We start from the raw sequence: 6,000 nt of genomic DNA on the forward strand, positions 1-6,000 counted from the left end.
GAGCAGTGGTGGGAACCAGCAAGGCTGCTCCCAAAACATTTACCCGCCTCCCCGAGCACATAGTGGCTGATAAGCTCTGCTCTGCTCTGGAGAGCACGCAGCTGTACAACCAAATGTGCTGCCAGATCGATACACAGCCTGCTTTACAGCAACACCAAGGCATTCTTAGGTTAATGTGCCTTTCAACACAGCCCCTCGGCAGCTGAAAACCCACACGCTGGTTTTTGCAACCCGCATAGCAGCGCAAGGCATGATTTGTACAGTGAGGCTAAGGGACAATGCATTTTCCAGCTGAAATGGCAAAGTGCTGCATACCAGGAATTAGCTGCCAGCAATTGGGAAATGTGTTGATTAATACTTTTTCTGGGTTGTCTCAGGACAACGCACGCATGGCTATCTTGCCACTATTAATTAATCACTGTTTGTGAGCTTATCCTGGTAGAATATAAGTGTCTCACCCAATGACTACACCGAACGAGGCAATTTCCACCTCCAAAAGTGCTGATATTCCTGTTTAATTGCCTCACTTAGCCTGATGCTCAGGTTGGCAGCAAATTGCAATTTTTAGCAGCGGAAGTGCTTAGTGTTCTTCATTTCATACTCCTCTCTGTCACCCTTCAGGCACAGTGTTCACAGGGCAGATGGCCACTGACAGCACTGCAACTACAAGGTTGCTCCGTGAGGTTTTGTGTTTCTACCTGTTTCACGTTTCCTCCAAAATGACTAAGGGTGATGGCAACACAACTACAGGAGTGTGAGGAGTAGCCCAGCAAGGAACAGGCAACGCTTGCAGAGAGCATCTGAGTCAGGCTCCCAAAACTGGGTAGCCACTGGAGACACCCACACGCAGGAAAGGAGGGTTTCTTCCCCAGGTCACTGCGATTCTTTCCAGAAGGAAGGAAGCCACATCAGCCCAGACAATAACTGAAGTGGTTTCACGCCATCTTGCAACTGAAGACTGGAAAACTGCACCAAGGTGCTGCAGGGAGCACCACTGTCCCTGGGGTCTCACCCTAGCAAGGCCCATGCATCACCTGTACATAGGACAGGAGCTGCCCCTGGGCTCTCACAGCACATAAATGGTCTTCAAAGTTGTTACGCTCCAATATACACAGCTTCTATCTATAAGTTCCCTTTGTCAAAAAGAGAGTGGAGAATAGCACGTTTTCAAAGGAAGATATTAAACCATTACCTTGATATTTAATTTACATACAAAGTAATAGGACCATAAAGACACCATTTCCCTGACGTCTCCACTGCTCAGAAGTTGTCTACTTCTCCATCTGCTCCACGACCACATTCCCTAACCACCATGTGAGAAAAAATTAACAACAGCCCTAGGGCGAGCACCAAAGCGATGGCATTTGACCCCCCAAATGACATAAGATTCATCCCACAAAAGGCGTGGAAGTCAAATCAGTGCTCATTAGAAGTAAGAATCGATCCAGATTATTTCTGGCTTTACAAGCATGACAGGATAGGTCTGGTTTGTTTTAACAAAGCAGCACGTGGAAACAGTTTTTTAACAATTGCTACCAGCACCAAAAACAGCCTGAGGTGGGTTTGGTTGCCACCAGCAGATGGTGTGGCAATGGCAAACTGTTTTCACTCACACAAAAAGCATGAAGAGGAAGTTCTGGTCTGTCTGTGCTGGACATCCAAAAAAACCTAACACAAAACCTAAGGGTAACTTCAGAAGGAAAAGCTAGGTTTTGCTGGAAATAAAGTTGGTAAAATTTTTTTCTTCTCCTTTCCTAAGGAGAGCACACTGCCTCACACACAGGATGCCTCAGAATCGCAAAACCCAGGCTCCTAGTGTGCTCCTTTTGCACAAGAGGCTGCAGCCTGCAGAAGCCTATTCACAGTCCATCCTTAAGGACACCTCTGTGTTCAGAGATGCTCATTTTATTGGATGAATTCATCTATCAGGTAACCCTTCAGCAGTTGTTATGAGTGGTTCGTTATTAGGCTACAGCATTGCTCAGTACAACCTCTTGTATCCTGCGAAGAAAGACCAGAAAGTAATGCCTTTGTTTTCCCCACTGAATTGATTTTGCTTTGTTTGCCTATGAAAAGCACGTTACAACTAGATGGCACATCTTCCTATGGCACCATTAGCTTTATTTCAGCTTTCTTACTTGCAGTGTCTCTGTAAGGAGAGAAGAAGCCCAGCTGTTCCCAGAGCAGGACACAGATCTACCTATTTTTCTTTTCTTCCAGGAGCTGAGCAGTTCAATGGAATGTTATTAGTCTCTAGATGAGTAAGTAGCCGTTTTTTGTCCCACAGAGCCAGGTATTTATTCCTAGGAGATTCACAGATCTAGCTAGGCAAAGCAAACCTGGTATCAGCACACTGAAGCCAGCCCATGTAGAATGGAGAGGGGTTTAGTGCTCTAAAACCTCCATGTAGTGATCACATTAAACATCACTAAACAACCTCACGTGGACTTTGCGTGCTTTTGGAATTGGAAACGGTCCCAACAAGCCTCACAACCAAATGCCATCAATTCACAACGCAACGTGATGTTTCACAACAAGGAGCAGTGGCTGCACGCAGTATCTTTGCCAAAGGACACCCAGCAGGAACAGAGAAGTGAGTGCATTCCTCACGTCAGGCCAGGTGAGACAAGGCGAAAAGCTGCCTTCCACAACCTGTGCACCAAGGCATTTACACACCAGGCACCTTCGTTTCCTCATCTACAGAAAACACGGGGTGGAGACAGATGCCTCTCCAAGCTGCCCTTCACCCCGTGGGCCCGCTCCCTGCCTGCTGCACGTGGCTGTGGTGCAGGCATGAAGAAACATGTTCCCAACCACCAGCTGGGACAGCACGGCCACAGGCTTACTGGCACCGAGGGAACAATGCTTCCTAGAACAGCGTGTGCTGCCGAGGGCACAGGGATAGGGAGAGCCACGCTGCACCACAGGGCTTCCTGTCCGCTAGCAGAATACCCTGCCTGCAGCTCCTGCTGTTTGCTCCAGAACAACCTGCTGGGACAGAGGACTCCAGGAAAAGAGCTGCAGGCTGGTTCTGGGCCTCTAAACCACACTGGCAAAGACAGATTAGCTCTGTCACATTTTTAAGCCCAATCTCACAGACTTCAGAAGCACGAGAATATCGAAAGTAACCCCTTATCAGGTGCCTACAACTCTTCAAAGGTAAAAATTCCTTTAACACTACACATGCATGTCCTAACAGCTGTTAGTATTTGAAACTGCAATGCCCACAGTTCAGCCTAGGGAAGGGGCACATGCACTGCTGCTCTCACACACCAGCTGCAGAACTCCACTGTGCCCATCCCTCATCCTCTGCTGCTTATAGAGCTACACAGTACAGGGCACTCTGAGCCAAAAAATGTATGTGAATGTAACACTAGCCTATGCTTCCCGCTTCATTTTTTTCTTTTCTTTTGTTTTTACAATTCTGAGAATGAGTTTTGCTGTTGCCAAAGAGGTTAAACATTAACTGACGGCAACTGATGTTGCCTACCTGGACTTGTGCAAGGCCTTTGACGTGGTCCCCTGCCACATCCTTATCTCTAAACAGGAGAGATACGAATTTGAAGGGTGGATTATAAGGTGGATAAAGAATTGGTTGGATGGTTGCAGCCAGAGGCTTGTGGTCAATGGCCCTATGCCCAGGCAGAGGCTGATCATGAGCAGTGTTCTCCAGGGGTCCACCTAGGGACCAGTGCTCAACATCTTCACCAATGACATAGATGATGTGATGGAGTGCACCCTCAGCTGATGACACCAAGCTGAGTGGCCCAGTTGATACAATAGATGGGAGGGACACTATCCAAAGAGACCTGGACAGGCTTGAAAAGCGAGCCTGGGAGATCCTAATGCAGTTCTAAAAGGACAAGTAAAAGGTGCTGCATTTGGGTGGAGGCAATCCCAGGTATGAGTACAGGTTGGGAGAAGAGCTCCTTGAGAACAACTCTGAAGGGGACCTGGGGGTTCTGGTGGACAGAAAGCTAGACAAGAGCCAGCTGTGTGTGCTCGCAGCCAACAGTATTCTGTGGTGACCTCACTGGGGCTTTACAGTACTTGGAAGAGAGCTTACAAGCCGGAGGGAGACTTTACATGGTCTGATAGTGACAGAACAAGGGGGAGTGGCTTTAAATTAAAAGAGGGTTGACTTCAGTCAGATATTAGGATGAAAGTTTTCACTCACAGGGCAGTGAGGCCCAGGCCCAGGCTGCCTGGAGAGGCTGTGGATGTCCCATCCCTGGAGGTGCTCGAGGCCAGACTGGGTGTGCCCTGGGCAGCCTGAGCTGGTGGGGGCAACCAGCCCAAGGCAGAGGGCTGGAACAAGATGAATAAGGTCCCCTCCAATTTAAGCCGTTCTATGATAAAAGATTTTTCTTGTCAACCTCTCTGTAAGTTAAAGCAGGGACAGTTTTCCCCTAACCTGATGGGCAAGGCTAAAGAAACAACAGTAGCACAACTTCATGTCACTGTTACAATAAACTACAATACAGCTACAAACGCAGTTCAAAACACTAAACATACCCATGCCCAGACCAACCCAGAAGACAAACATGCCCACATGAAGCATGAAACAGCTTAATGAAGTTTGCCTACTGGAACTTGCTGAGGCATCTCATCTTGACAATACCCAAACCCAGTGAGGTACTGGGGACTGGAACTGAGCGAGCACTTCCCCTGATGGAGGTCTCTTCCCCAAGCCGTGCGAATGCCCAGCTGTGGAAAACCTGTGCTCACCTGTTCCTCATGAAGTGTTCTGCTGCAGCAAGGTGCTGCATCTGAGAGGACACCTGCCCCAGCCAGTCCAGCCAGCGCTACGTGTGTCTTCATGCTCTCACCATGGCCACAGCCAACTCCATTCAGCAGCCTCAACTGCAGCACACAACATTGCAGGAAAAACACCTCCACGCTGTATGAACAGGCTGAAAGCTTTCCCCCTGTTCCGAGGCTCCCTGGTCCCTACTCCCATTCACCAGGCAGCAGAACAGCCCCAAGATCCTGCCAGCCTGTGTTTGCAGCAGCTCTCAGGAGGAGCAGCGTGTTAGCAAAGCCACCATGGGATGTCTCATCTTTCATCTGACAGGTGAGGTAACATAAGACACTGTTTCAGCCCTTCTTCAACCTGCATCAGCTGCCTGGAATGCAGTATCACCAATACTGGCATCTGCCTGTATCGGCAGGACCCACAGAACAAACACATTTTGAAATGTGTCTGGAGATCTGGCTGAGAAAGCTGCAAAACAGCACAGAGCAAAAAACAAACTGCATTTTCCTGAGGGAAAGCCTCAGCACCACTCCCTTCAGAAGAAACTGTTGCTGTACTGGTGGTGCTTTAAATGCAGATGTAGCTACATGATATCTGCACACAGCATTTCCTTATTTGTTTGTTTGTTTTCACTGATGTGAGGGCTCAGCACTATCCCCTCACTCTCACAGTCAGAAGTTGAGATGTAGCTGCTGGGGGGCTTCCCACTGCCCTCAGCTCTGGAGAAGAGCCAGGTGAGCCAGTAGGGACAGCATCACAACGCTGACTGCACAGTGCTCTGCCTGTGCTTCACCACCTCCCTGCAGAGGAGCTGAAACGGTGCTGGTTCTGAGCACCTGCAGCCACGCTAATAAGCTGGATATCACACAGCATCCAACGAGGAAGAGAACTCATCCTCAGTTCTGCTCCTGCTCACACGGTCCTGAACACAGCACAAAAACCTGACGTGGTCCATGCTGTTCGGGGATGCTACGAGCATCAGATGATCCACACGTTCCAGAAGGGAGCACCCAGAGCTGCGGCCGCAAGCCTACAGCTCAGCCAGCAACCCAAACACAAAACACACCGCACTCTGCACACAGCAACACGGGCTGAGGGATAGCTCCTCCACTGCCTGCTCCTAGCTGTAAGGTGATCACAGCAAAGGCTAACAGCCAGCAGCTGAAACACCCAGCTCATCGCTCAATCAATCCTAAGATCCACTGTTTTAAAAGAAATAGTTAAGGCACATACTGGCACATCAG

The 6,000-nt window shown here is 49.0% G+C and overlaps 1 protein-coding gene across 3 annotated transcripts in view; it reads right to left on the reverse strand.

Annotated features, from left to right (window-relative positions):
- Positions 1-6,000, reverse strand: part of AFF1 (ALF transcription elongation factor 1) — a 49,759-nt gene that overhangs the window by 38,961 nt on the left and 4,798 nt on the right. The gene's annotated exons all lie outside the window — the stretch shown is intronic.

This window comes from Cyrtonyx montezumae, unplaced genomic scaffold (assembly GCF_038088225.1).
Source record: "Cyrtonyx montezumae isolate F1298 unplaced genomic scaffold, pur_monq_1.0 scaffold_2, whole genome shotgun sequence".
Classification (NCBI taxonomy): Eukaryota; Metazoa; Chordata; class Aves; order Galliformes; family Odontophoridae; genus Cyrtonyx; species Cyrtonyx montezumae.